Source organism: Nerophis ophidion, linkage group LG17, assembly GCF_033978795.1.
Source record: "Nerophis ophidion isolate RoL-2023_Sa linkage group LG17, RoL_Noph_v1.0, whole genome shotgun sequence".
Classification (NCBI taxonomy): Eukaryota; Metazoa; Chordata; class Actinopteri; order Syngnathiformes; family Syngnathidae; genus Nerophis; species Nerophis ophidion.
Genome location: NC_084627.1, coordinates 20,075,381 through 20,088,935, shown reverse-complemented (window position 1 = coordinate 20,088,935; position 13,555 = coordinate 20,075,381).

The following is a 13,555-nucleotide window of genomic DNA, read 5'->3' as shown; positions in this document are numbered from 1 at the left end:
TGGACATTTGGGGCGGTACCTCTGGATTGGCAGACCGGGGTGGTGGTTCCTCTCTTTAAGAAGGGGGACCGGAGGGTGTGTTCCAACTATCGTGGGATCACACTCCTCAGCCTTCCCGGTAAGGTTTATTCAGGTGTACTGGAGAGGAGGCTACGCCGGATAGTCGAACCTTGGATTCAGGAGGAACAGTGTGGTTTTCGTCCTGGTCGTGGAACTGTGGACCAGCTCTATACTCTCGGCAGGGTTCTTAAGGGTGCATGGGAGTTTGCCCAACCAGTCTACATGTGCTTTGTGGACTTGGAGAAGGCATTCGACCGTGTCCCTCGGGAAGTCCTGTGGGGAGTGCTCAGAGAGTATGGGGTATCGGACTGTCTGATTGTGGCGGTCAGCTCCCTGTATGATCAGTGCCAGAACTTGGTCCGCATCGCCAGCAATAAGTCGAACACATTTCCAGTGAGGGTTGGACTGTGCCAAGGCTGTCCTTTGTCACCGATTCTGTTCATAACTTTTATGGACAGAATTTCTAGGCGCAGTCAAGGCGTTGAGGGGTTCCGGTTTGGTGACCGCAGGATTAGGTCTCTGCTTTTTGCAGATGATGTGGTCCTGATGGCGTCATCTGACCGGGATCTTCAGCTCTCACTGGATCGGTTCGCAGCCGAGTGTGAAGCGACCGGAATGAGAATCAGTACCTCCAAGTCCGAGTCCATTGTTCTCGCCCGGAAAAGGGTGGAATGCCATCTCCGGGTTGGGGAGGAGACCCTGCCCCAAGTGGAAGAGTTCAAGTACCTAGGAGTCTTGTTCACAAGTGAGGGAAGAGTGGATCGTGAGATCGACAGGCGGATCGGTGCGGCGTTTCAGTAATGCGGACGCTGTATCGATCTGTTGTGGTGAAGAAGGAGCTGAGCCGGAAGGCAAAGCTCTCAATTTACCGGTCGGTATACGTTCCCATCCTCACCTATGGTCATGAGCTTTGGGTCATGACCGAAAGGATAAGATCACGGGTACAAGCGGCCGAAATGAGTTTCCTCTGGCGGGTGGCGGGGCTCTCCCTTAGAGATAGGGTGAGAAGCTCTGCCATCCGGGAGGAACTCAAAGTAAAGCCGCTGCTCCTTCACATGGAGAGGAGCCAGATGAGGTGGTTCGGGCATCTGGTCAGGATGCCACCCGAACGCCTCCCTAAGGAGGTGTTTAGGGCACGTCTAACCGGTAGGAGGCCACGGGGAAGACCCAGGACACGTTGGGAAGACTATGTCTCCCGGCTGGCCTGGGAACGCCTCGGGATCCCCCGGGAAGAGCTAGACGAAGTGGCTGGGGAGAGGGAAGTCTGGGTTTCCCTGCTTAGGCTGCTGCCCCGCGACCAGACTTCGGATAAGCGGAAGAAGATGGATGGATGGATATTGTATAGATATACACATATACATAGATATACACATATAGGGAGTAATTTTTTTTTTTTCATATTCAAAGTACTCATCTGTCCAGGGACATATTTCCTGAGTTTATAAACATAATATAAATAATAACAATAAATAAAAAAAATGTTGTGATGCCAAAACATATCGCCATAATCAAAGTAGTATCAAACCCATACGCTCCTGTACTTGGTATCATTACAGTGGATGTCAGGTGTAGATCCACCAATGGCGTTTGTTTACATTGTGATGCGGGTGAGCTACGGTGTGTAGTGAAGCATGTTTAGCTATTCCTCGTCCTGCAGGGATGATACACTGTAAGAAACTTACTTTATTTGTCGCCATGGAGGCCAGAATTAGTGATATTGGTATACCGCACAACCCGAGTGCATCCCATAAAGATTTTGATTTACAGACACTGTTTGTTGTTCATTTGCGTTTCCTCCGGCTGCGTCCCCATGCGGACTTCTTTTTCTCCACCTGAACCTCAAATCGGAGCCATGTTTCCCGTTCTCCCACACACTTGACCTGCAACATTTCCCCCCGCTGACCGGAGGGCGTCAGTTCACCCGTCAGAGGTCAGCCCGGAGGAACTTTGCGCGGAGCAAACTTTTAAAGACGTCCTGTAGCCTCTTAGGAGACACTTAACACCAGTCGTGACCCGTGTTTTTTTAGTTGAGGCTTAATCCCGGGCGTTCGGCACCAAAGGTCGTCCTCTAAAGTGCCTGTTTGGAATGTCTCAACGAGTGTAGCGTTGAATATCCATCAGGGCCCTCAAGCTAACCGTTCTGCCTGCCCACGCTTCCTTTCGACAATAGCACCGAGCTTAATTAAATCAAATGTTTTTTTTTATTTAAACAATTCAACATTTAGCTGCAGTATGATATATATGATAATTATAGCGTGTGAGTGGGCTGCAGCATCTTTCAGCTCCTTAGAGTCGTTCATTATCTGCCCCCCCCCAGTCTCATGTCTGTGTGTGTTGGCTTAATGAGATCTCATGTAATGTTTCAATGTGTTTTCTACCCTCTTCAACTGTGTGTGTGTGTGGCTGCACTTGAGACGCGAGGTAGCAGACAAAGCGCCATTCATCGCCCCATTCAGGAGGACCCCCCCTCTCGGTCACGCTGAGGCCACCGGCGAGCGCCGAGGCAATGGTGGCGGGGCGACCACAATGGCGACATTGTTTGATGTCATCGAGATAGTGCCTGGGGCTTCTGCCTCCAGCTGTGAATATTAAACATCAGCACACAAAAGTGATTTGCCCTTCTATTGATTTCTTTTCTTTTTCTGTCAGAAAATGCAACCGGATCGGCTGCTGACATGTTGCCCATACTAATGTTTTTATTCTTTTTATTATTGGTGGTTATCGCAATTGTTTTTTACCACGACACATGATTTTCAGTCTATCGTATTTCCTTGAATTGCCGCCGGGGCGCTAATTAATTTAAAACCTCTTCTCACTCCTGCGCTTACCAAAGGCATGCGGTAAAAGTAAGCATGCGCTAATTATTTTAAAACCTCTTCTCACTCCGGCACTTACCAAAGGCATGTAGTAAAAATTTGAGTGTGATGTCAGCTTGGACCTTAAATCCTACTGAATAGCTCTTAATCTTCTTCCCTTTATGTGATTTCAAATTGCCAGTATTGAAATCAGCCTCCTCCATTTCGAAAATGATGACAGGGGAAGTGTCACTCGTGACGTCACGAGTTTGACCAGGCGGTAATACTAAGCATGCGCTAATTATTTTGCGAAGCGAGTTTGACCCGGCAGTAATTCTAGGCAGGCGCATACCATATGCCCTGCGGCATTTCAAGGAAATACGGTATTTTCTCCCTGATTGATTATGTAAAACATTACCCCACTTCACAACCCATCAGCCTATTTCTTCTCCATATGAAAAAATGTTGAGTATGTGTTGCAATTTTTGAATACATATCTTGGAATTATTTTTTATCTATTTGACATTTGCAAGTTCTTACCCTCACCCAGAATTCTAATGACAGAATCCAGTTTGTCCTTTGCGAACGTCTTACAAACCCCGTCTGTAAGTGCAAGTTTTAAAGCTCTACTATGCAAAGCGAAAGTCATTTATCAACAACATCCAAAGACGACGCCGCCGGCTTCTCTGAGTTGAGATCATCAAAGATGGACTGATGCAAAGTGGAAAAGTGTTCTGTGGTCTGACGAGTCCACATTTCAAATTGTTTTTGGAGATATTCGACATCGTGTCATCCGTACCAAAGAGGAAGCGAACCATCCAGACTGTTATCAACGCAAAGTTCAAAAGCCAGCATCTGTGATGGTATGGGGGTGCATTAGTGGCCAAGGCATGGGTAACTTACACATCTGTGAAGGCACCATTAATGCTAAAAGGCACATACAGGTTTTGGAACAACATATGCTGCCATCCAAGCGCCGTCTTTTTCATGGACGCTCCTGCTTGTTTCAGCAAGACAATTCCAAGCCACATTCAGCACGTGTTACAACAGCGTGGCTACGTAAAAAAACAAAAAGAGTGCGGGTACTTTCCTGGCCCGCCTGCAGTCCAGACCTGTCTCCCATCGAAAATGTGTGGCATTATGAAGCGTAAAATACAACAGCGGAGACCCCGGACTGTTGAACGACTGAAGCTCTACATAAAACAAGAATGGGAAATAATTCCACTTTCAAAGCTTCAACAATTAGTTTCCTCCGTTCCCAAACATTTATTGAGTGTTGTTAAAGGGGAAATTATCACCAGACCTATTTAAGCGTCAATATATACCTTGATGTTGCAGAAAAAAGACCATCTATTTTTTTTAACCGATTTCCGAACTCTAAATGGGTGAATTTTGGCGAATTAAACGCCTTTCTATTTATCGCTCTCGGAGCGATGACGTCAGAACGTGACGTCACCTAGGTAATAAAGCCGCCATTTTCTCAAACACATTACAAACACCGCGTCTCAGCTCCGTTATTTTCCGTTTTTTCGACTATCTTTTGGAACCTTGGAGACATCATGCCTCGTCGGTGTGTTGTCGGAGGGTGTAACAACACTAACAGGGAGGGATTCAAGTTGCACCACTGGCCCAAAATAGCGAAAGTGGCAAGAAATTGGACGAAATTTGTTCAAAATACGAGGGTGTGGGGAAAGCCGACGAAATTGTCAGTCGTTTGTTCCGCACACTTTACCGACGAAAGCTATGCGGCTACAGAGATGGCAAGATTGTGTGGATATCCTGCGACACTCAAAGCAGAAGCATTTCCAACGATTAAGTCAAAGAAATCTTCCGCCAGACCCCCATCGAATGTGCCGGAGTGTCTGCACATTTTACCGGCGATGCTAAGGCAGACATGGCACAGAGATGTATGGATAACCTGCAGATACATTTCCCTTCACCCACATTTAATGCCAAACAAACACTTACCAATCGATGGCTTTAAGTTGATCCAGTGTCACAAGATGCGAAACTTCCGATCGTTGGTCTGCACATTTTACCGGCGATGCTAAGGCAAACATTGCCGAAATAGCGTCAATAGCTATTCGCTCAATAGCTTCAGTTTCTTCTTCAATTTCGTTTTCGCTATCTGCCTCCATACTCCAACCATCCGTTAATCTGTTGAATCGCTTAAACCGCTGAAATCCGAGTCTGAATCTGAGCTGATGTCGCTATATCTTGCTGTGCTATCCGTATTGGCATCACTGGATGACGTCACAGGAAAATGGACGATGGCTTTACAGATAGCGAGAATCAGGCACTTTAAAGCTTTTTTTAGGGATATTCCGGGATGAGTAACATTTTGAAAAAAACCTCAAAAAATAAAATTAGCCACTGGGAACTGATTTTTATTGGTTTTAACCCTTCTGAAAGTGTGATAATGTTCCCCTTTAAAAAGAAAAGGTGATATAACACAGTGGTGTGAACATGCCCTTTCCCAACTACTTTGGCACATGTTGCAGCTGAGAAATTCTAAGTTAATTATTATTTGCCAAAAAAAAAAAAGTTTATGAGTTTGAACATCATATATGTTGTCTTTGTAGTGCATTCAATTGAAAATGGGTTGAAAAGGATTTGCAAATCATTGTATTCCGTTTATATTTACATCTAAGACAATTTCCCAACTCATATGAAAACGGGGTTTGTAAGTAGAGACGTCCGACTATATCTGCCTGCCGATATTATCGGACATCGATAAATGCTTAAAATGTAATATCGGAAAGTATCGGTATCAGATTCAAAAAGTAAAATTAATGACTTTTTAAAACGCCGCTGTACGGAGCGGTAAGTACAGAGCAGCTGCGTCTCCCAGGCAGCAGCCCCTCCCCGTTACCCTGTCCCACACACAACACAGGAGTTGACGACTACAGCATGAGAGGTTTACTAGTGACGCTTGATGACCTCATCAAACCTCTGCGAACTCAGCATAACAACAAGAGTTTGCTGTTGCCGGTGCTGTAGCTGTGGCTAACAAGCGAGCTCGCTCGGTGACTGACGAACGACATCATGTCTATGGTTTGGGATTATTTTAAAGTGTCTCTGACGGATAAAAAACTGGCAATTTGCAATGACTGCAAAAATGTTGGTTATGCGAGGAGGAACCAAGAAGTCTTTCCTTAATACGAGCAAATTGATCTCCCACCTCTTAAAGAATCATTAGGAGATACATGATAAATACTAGCGGAAGATGGATGTGAGCTCAGTTTATAATTCCCTGTTATACAGTATACCAGGCAGTCTTGAACTAAAGGAGGACTATGTTATTGTTTACTTTATGACTCCAGTATACTCTGGACTGAAGCTGTGTGCCTTCAATGTTTTTGTAGCTGTTGTTTTGAGGCATGTTTAAAAAAAAATAAAAAAATAATGCACTTTGTGAAAGTCAAAGTATAGTACTTCCCATACTTGTAATGGGTATCAGGATTATCTCGGGGAGAGCATGTCCCAAATTCCAAGCTGCTGTTTTGAGGCATGTTTAAAAAAAGTAATGCACTTTGTGACTTCAATAATAAATATGGCTGTGCCATGTGGGCATTTTTTTCCGTAACTGGAGCTGAAGTTGTTCTCTTATTTTGGAAAACCTTGTTACTTTGTTTAAAGGCCTACTGAAACCCACTACTACCGACCACGCAGTCTGATAGTTTATATATCAATGATGAAATATTAACATTGCAACACATGCCAACACGGCCTTGTTAGTTTACTAAATTGCAATTTTAAATTTCCCGCGAGTTTCTTGTTGAAAACGTCACGGAATGATGACGCGTACGTGTGACGTCACGGACTGTAAGGAAATATTAGCGCTGCACCAAACGCGGCTAAAAGTCCTCTCTGTTCATGGCGTAATTACACAGTATTTTGGACATTTGTGTTGCTGAATCTTTTGCAATTTGTTCATTTAATAATGGAGACTATAAAGAACAATGCTGTTGGTGGAAAGCGGTGGAATGCAGCTGTCTTTGGCACCGAGACACAGCCGGTGTTTCTGTTTGTTGTGAAGCGGAGCGGTCAAGCGAACATGTTTTCTCTGCGTCAACCAGCATGTTTTTGGATAGGGAAATTGTAATATATATCTTACCGGAGACATCAATGGATTATTTGTCGTCCTGCAGCAGCTGTCAAGTCAAAAAGGGCAGCTGTGAGCTTGGCTCCTCGGTTTCTCTCTGAGACACTGCGTGTTCACCGCAGCCATCCGACCTCGAGGTATGCCTTTACAATCTTTAAAATATCACTAAAACACTATTAAATAAGCAGATAAGGGATCTTCCGGAATTATCCTAGTAAATGTGTCTAAAAACATCTGAATCGCTCACAATGCAATCGCCTTTTTTTTTCTTCTAGTCTTTCGCTATCAATATCCTCAGCCACAAATCTTTCATCCTCGCTCAAACTAATGGGGAACTTGTCGTTTTCTCGGTCCGAATAGCTCTTATAAACAATGTGAGGATGTGAGGAGCCCTCACACGGGTGACGTCATTGTCTGCGACTTCCGGTACAGGCAAGGCTTTTTTATTAGCGACCAAAAGTTGCGAACTTTATCGTCGATGTTCTCTACTAAATCCTTTCAGCAAAAATATGGCAATATCTCGAAATGATCAAATATGACATCTAGAATGGACCTGCTATCCCCGTTTAAATAATAAAATCTCATTTCAGTAGGCCTTTAATGCATCCAGCGGGGCATCACAACAAAATTAGGCATAAAAATGTGTTAATTCCACGGCTGTATATATCGGTATCGGGTGATATCGGAATCGGTAATAAAGAGTTGGACAATATCGGAAGATCGTCAAAAAAGCTATTATCGGACATCTCGAGTCTTAAGTCATTCTCCATGAAACAGAAATTTGATTTGAGTTTAAGTTCATTTGGAACATGCAAGCATACAACATGATACATCACAATTTCCAGTTTCTCCATTCAACATGTTGGAAAAGGAGTAGGAAGAAGCAGAGATTATTTAATCCTACCCCTTTTCCTTTAAATAGCAGTTGCTAAAACTTTTGTTCATTTCCTGTTCTCAATTTATTCACACAATATACTCTATAAGTAATACAATAAAATATAAAAATAAATTATACTTAGTGAAGTAAGCTATATTTCATTAGATGGCTAATAAACAAAACATTAAAGTACAGTAACGCACTTTACGATTTTTTTCACATTTGTTTGAGGAATTATTGCTTACCTTGCCCCAGAATGAAAATGGAAGAATGCTGTCAGTCGCTCGTTAGCGTCTTGTGTCATTCTCTAAGAACCAGGAAGTAGCTTGTAACTGCTAAACAAAAAAGGTGTAGTACGTACATTGCAATGTTTTTCACTTTGGTGCCAGGATTCTTTTTTTTCTCTTTAACAGTTGCGAGTCATACCCCCTACCAGTATTGAAATAGTTGTATCCCTCACGTCAATCTATTGCTGACGTCTTAAAGTACCAGGAGGTTGGAAAAAAAAGTTGCCTCTATATTGAAAATATTATAATATATATCTGATTTATGACACCACAAGACTTCCAAAGTTTTTATCGGACACCTCGGTCTCCTTGGATGTATCCTCGGTCATCCATGCAGACTGGACACTGGCCGAGAGTTGGTGGGCGGCCAAGGCTGGAGTCGGCTCTGTTGGTTGCTTTGTTGGGTCTGCTCTGGCCATGCCCCCCCCACCGAAGACGATGCCGTGGAACACCGCAGAGGTCACCACAGTGTATATGTTTTTTTTTTGTTTTGTTGTTCTTTTGTAGCTGTGTGTAGAAGTGGCTGGTTGCATCAGCTCTGCTCTTTTATAGTCCTTAATGTTCTTTGTTTTCTTTGATGTTTTCCGTCTTACACACATTTGTGTGCTATGGCTATGAGGTTTTTCCTCAGTTTGGACTCCCTCTCCAGGGGCTCAGTCTTAGACTGATTTTTTTTTTTAAATCAACCCCCGCTCCCAAGCGTTTACCTGTTTCTCACCTTGTTTGTAATGGGCGCCAGAAGTTGGCAGACCCATCAGCGATCCTGTTCTGTCTCCCTGTAATGTTTGTCTGATCTTGAATGGGATTGTGCTGAAAATCTTACTTTCCCCTCGGGGATTAAATAAGTATTTCTGATTCTTCCATCCATCCATTTTCTACCGCTTATTCCCATTGGGGTCGCTGGTGCCTATCTCAGCTACAATCGGGCGGAAGGCGGCGTACACCCTGGACATGTCGCCACCTCATCGCAGGGCCAACACAGATAGACAGACAACATTCACACTTACATTCACACACTAGGGTCAATTTAGTGTTGCCAATCCAACTAACCCCAGGTGCATGCCTTTGGAGGTGGGAGGAAGCTGGAGTACCCGGAGGGAACCCACGCAGTCACGGGGAGGACATGCAAACTCCACACAGAAAGATCCCGAGACCTGGATTGAACCCTGACTACTCAGGACCTTCGTATTGTGAGGCAGACGCTCTAAGCCCTCTGCCACCGTGAAGCCCGTATTTCTGATTCTGTTCAATAGATATGATCAATATAGTGTAAATCTCAGATTGCTGAGCCATTTTGAGAGAGAAGGAACAAACCAGTCACGTGATCTGTGACGAAGCGTTAGGAACCACAGATCCCTTCCCCATCAACAACAATGCTAATCAAGCAGACTTTGGGGGAGCCAACAACCACTACTTTGGGAAAAGTATAATCCAGGACCTCATATTTTTTTAGCCCGAACACAAAGAGGATGAGTAATAAGTAGCTTAATTAAAACACTACCTTCCGCAGTATTGCTAGGTGCTATACATACAAGCTAATCATAAACCCCCCCCCCCCCCAAAAAACCCAACACCGCAAACAGGTTTTATCCTGCCCGCGGGATGAGTTTGCCAAATATAAAAATGAGCCGAAACTTTTAATTGAAAGAAACTGCTGTTCTAAATGTGTCCACTAGATGTCGCATTAGCAATTCTATGTATCTATGTAGATGATGCTACATATGCATACTTGCCAACCCTGCCGGATTTTCCGGGAGACTCCCGAAATTCAGCCCCTCTCCCGAAAACCTCCCGGGACAAATTTTCTCCCGAAAATCTCCCGAAATTCAGACGAAGCTGGAGGCCACGCCCACTCCAGCTTCATGAGAACCTGACTCAATGTTGTGACCCTCTTAAACAGGACAATACTGCCATCTACTGTACATAGAATAGAATGTCTGTTCTGAAGCCCACAGTAAAGAGACGTAACTTCATCACATCGCCTGGTTATTGACTCCAACCCAATATATTACACCTTCGACGGGCAAAATGAAGAAAACGCTTTCAAGTTCCAGAACGATTGGAAACAAGAATTTCAGTTCATCCAGGAGAGTTCGAAGGGGAAGGGGTAAGTTGCCTGTAAATTTTGCAGAACAGACTTCTCTATTGAACATGGTGAACGGATATACTCAACCATGAACGGTCAGCGAAGCACAAAGCGTCCGCAGCGCAGCATCGTTCACAACCCAGTTTTTACTCGAGTTGGTGAATTATATGCCCCCCCCCACCGACCATGCCCCCCCCTCCCGAAATCGGAGGTCTCAAGGTTGGCAACTATGTACATTTGTACAAAATAAACCACATGATGTTAATACATTAGTCGAGGAAAATTATCAAGCTACATAAATAACATCCTGTAATTACATTTTTATATTATTTTTTATCTTGATGGATTGAAAATTAACACCAATGGGTTGACTGATGAACATTTCACATAATCTATTTGGAAAGTATAAATGACGACAAATAAAGGTAGAATACTATTAACCGCAACATGTAAGTATAAAAAACAACAAAATTATGATTTGTACATTTCCAAATGTGCTTGTTCTATTTTTAAACAAATAAAACAATCTGAAGTGGGCTTTATTTTGAAGTCATCGTGCCGTGATTTTACCAGTCCGGCCAACTTGGGGGTAGATTTTTCTCCAAGTGGCCCCGGATCTAAAATTAGTTTGACACCCCCGTCTTAAGTCATTCTTCATGATCCAGGAAGTAGTCGACTTATTAATAAATAAACAAACAAATCTGAAGTCTTGTAAAACACATTACGATTTTTGTCCAATTTTGCCCAAACAATTATTTCCCTTATTTGACATTTGTCTGTCGTTCCCCCTACCTTAGAATTCTAATTGTATAATCCCATTTGTTCATTGCTAACTTCTTAAGTCCATTGATACCGTCTTAAAACATTGTACATGAACCTGGAAGTAACATGCATTACTTGTGCCTAAATGAGGTGATAAACATACTTCACGTGTCCAGATGTGTTAGAATTATGCGATTTGGCTAACTTTGCTCAATAAAAAGCAAATATTCATCGTCAATATTTCATTAGCAACAGGCGTTGCAGAGGTGATTAGCAGATTGATAAGGTAAGCCACCACGATTCTGTACTGCGTCCTCTTCTACTGATGTTTTATTTGAAATTGTTGAGGAAATGCTGACAGAGCATTGGGAAACAGGCTATATGGTGTCTATGAAGTCTCTTAATGGCTTTCTTGTTTGCATATAATGGTAACCATATCAGTTTTAACGTAATCATAAAAATAATTATGGTAAAAGGGTGGAGTGCCATCTCCAGGTTTGAGAAGAGATCTTAGTTCCAACGATTGTCACACACACACTGGGTGTTGTTAAATGTGTCCTCTGCATTTGAACCATCCCCATGTTCACCCCCTGGGAGGTTAGGGGAGCAGTGAGCAGCAGTGTGTGCCACGTTTGGTGATTTAACCCCCAATTCCAACCCTTGATGCTGAGGGTCAAGCAGGGTCCAATTTCTATTGTATTTGGTATGACTCGGCTGGGGTTTGAACTTGCCCCAGGACGAGGACTTCAAGTATCTTGGAGACTTGCACACGAGTGAGGGAAGAGTGGATCGTGAGATCGACAGGCGGATCGGTGCGGCGTCTTCAGTAATGCGGACGCTGTATCTATCTGTTGTGGTGAAGAAGGAGCTGAGCCGGAAGGCAAAGCTCTCAATTTACCGGTCAATCTACGATCCCATCCTCACCTATGGTCATGAGCTTTGGGTTGTGACCGAAAGGACAAGAGCCCGGGTACAAGCGGCCAAAATTAGTTTCCTTCGCCGGGTGGCGGGGCTCTCCTTTAGAGATAGGGTGAGAAGCTCTGTCATCTGGGAGGAGCTCAAAGTAAAACCGCTGCTCCTCCATATCGAGTGGTGGTTCGGGCATCTGGTCAGGATACCACTCGAACGCCTCCTTAGGGAGGTGTTTGGGGCACGTCCGAAAGGTAGGAGGCCATGGGGAAGACATAGTCTCCCGGATGGCCTGGGAATGCCTGGGGATCCCCCGGAGCTGGACGAAGTGGCTGGGGAGAGGGAAGTGTGGGCTTCTCTGCTTAGGTTGCTGCCCCTGTGACTCGATCTCGGATACGTGGAGGAAAATGGATGGATGGATAATAATTTTAAATGCCATTATCCACAATGTCTAAGCAGGGAAATGGGCTCCATTTCTGTAGATTGATTGAGACTTTTATTAGTAGATTGCACAGTACAGTACATATTCTGTATAATGGACCACTAAATGGTAACACCCGAAGAAGTTTTCAACTTGTTTAAGTCCACGTTAATCATTTCATGGTAAAGAATAGATGACTAGATGGTGCGGCATAACGAGTCTGGTGATGGAAAGGGGACGTTCCAAGTTCAATTATTTATCTACAGCAGGGGTCACCAACGCGGTGCCCGTGGGCACCAGGTAGCCCGTAAGGACCAGATGAGTCGCCCGCTGGCCTGTTCTAAAAATAGCTCAAATAGCAGCACTTACCAGTGAGCTGCCTCTATTTTTTAAATTTTATTTATTTACTAGCAAGCTGATCTCGCTTTGCTTGACATTTTTAATTTTAAGAGAGAAAAAACTCAAATAGAATTTGAAAATCCAAGAAAATATTTTAAAGACTTGGTCTTTACTTGTTTAAATAAATGCATTTATTTTTTTACTTTGCTTTTTATAACTTTCAGAATGACAATTTTAGAGAAAATATACAACCTTAAAAGTGATTTTAGGATTTTTAAACACATATACCTTTTTACCTTTTAAATTCCTTCCTCTTCTTTCCTGACAATTTAAATCAATGTTCAAGTAAATTTATTTGTTTTAATAATAATAATTACATTTTAATTTAATTCTTCATTTTAGCTTCTGTTTTTTTGAGGAAGAATATTTGTGAAATATTTCTTCAAACTTATTATGATTAAAATTCAAAAAAACTATTCTGGCAAATCTACAAAATCTGTAGAATCAAATTTAAATCTTATTTCAAAGTCTTTTGAATTTCTTTGAAAATTTTTGTTCTGGAAAATCTAGAAGAAATAATGATTTGTCCTTGTTAGAAATATAGCTTGGTCCAATTTGTCATACATTCTAACAAAGCGCAGATTGGATTTTAACCTATTTAAAACATGTCATCAGAATTCGAAAATTAATCTTAATCAGGAAAAATTACTAATGATGTTCCATAAATTCTTTTTTTTTATTTTTTCAAAAAGATTCGAATTAGCTAGTTTTTCTCTTAATTTTTTTTCGGTTGAATTTTGAAGAGTCGAAATTGAAGATAAACTATGTTTCAAAATTAAATTAATTTTTTTTCTTGTTCTCCCCATCTTTTAAACCATTCAATTAAGTGTTTTTTCATCATTTATTCTCTACAA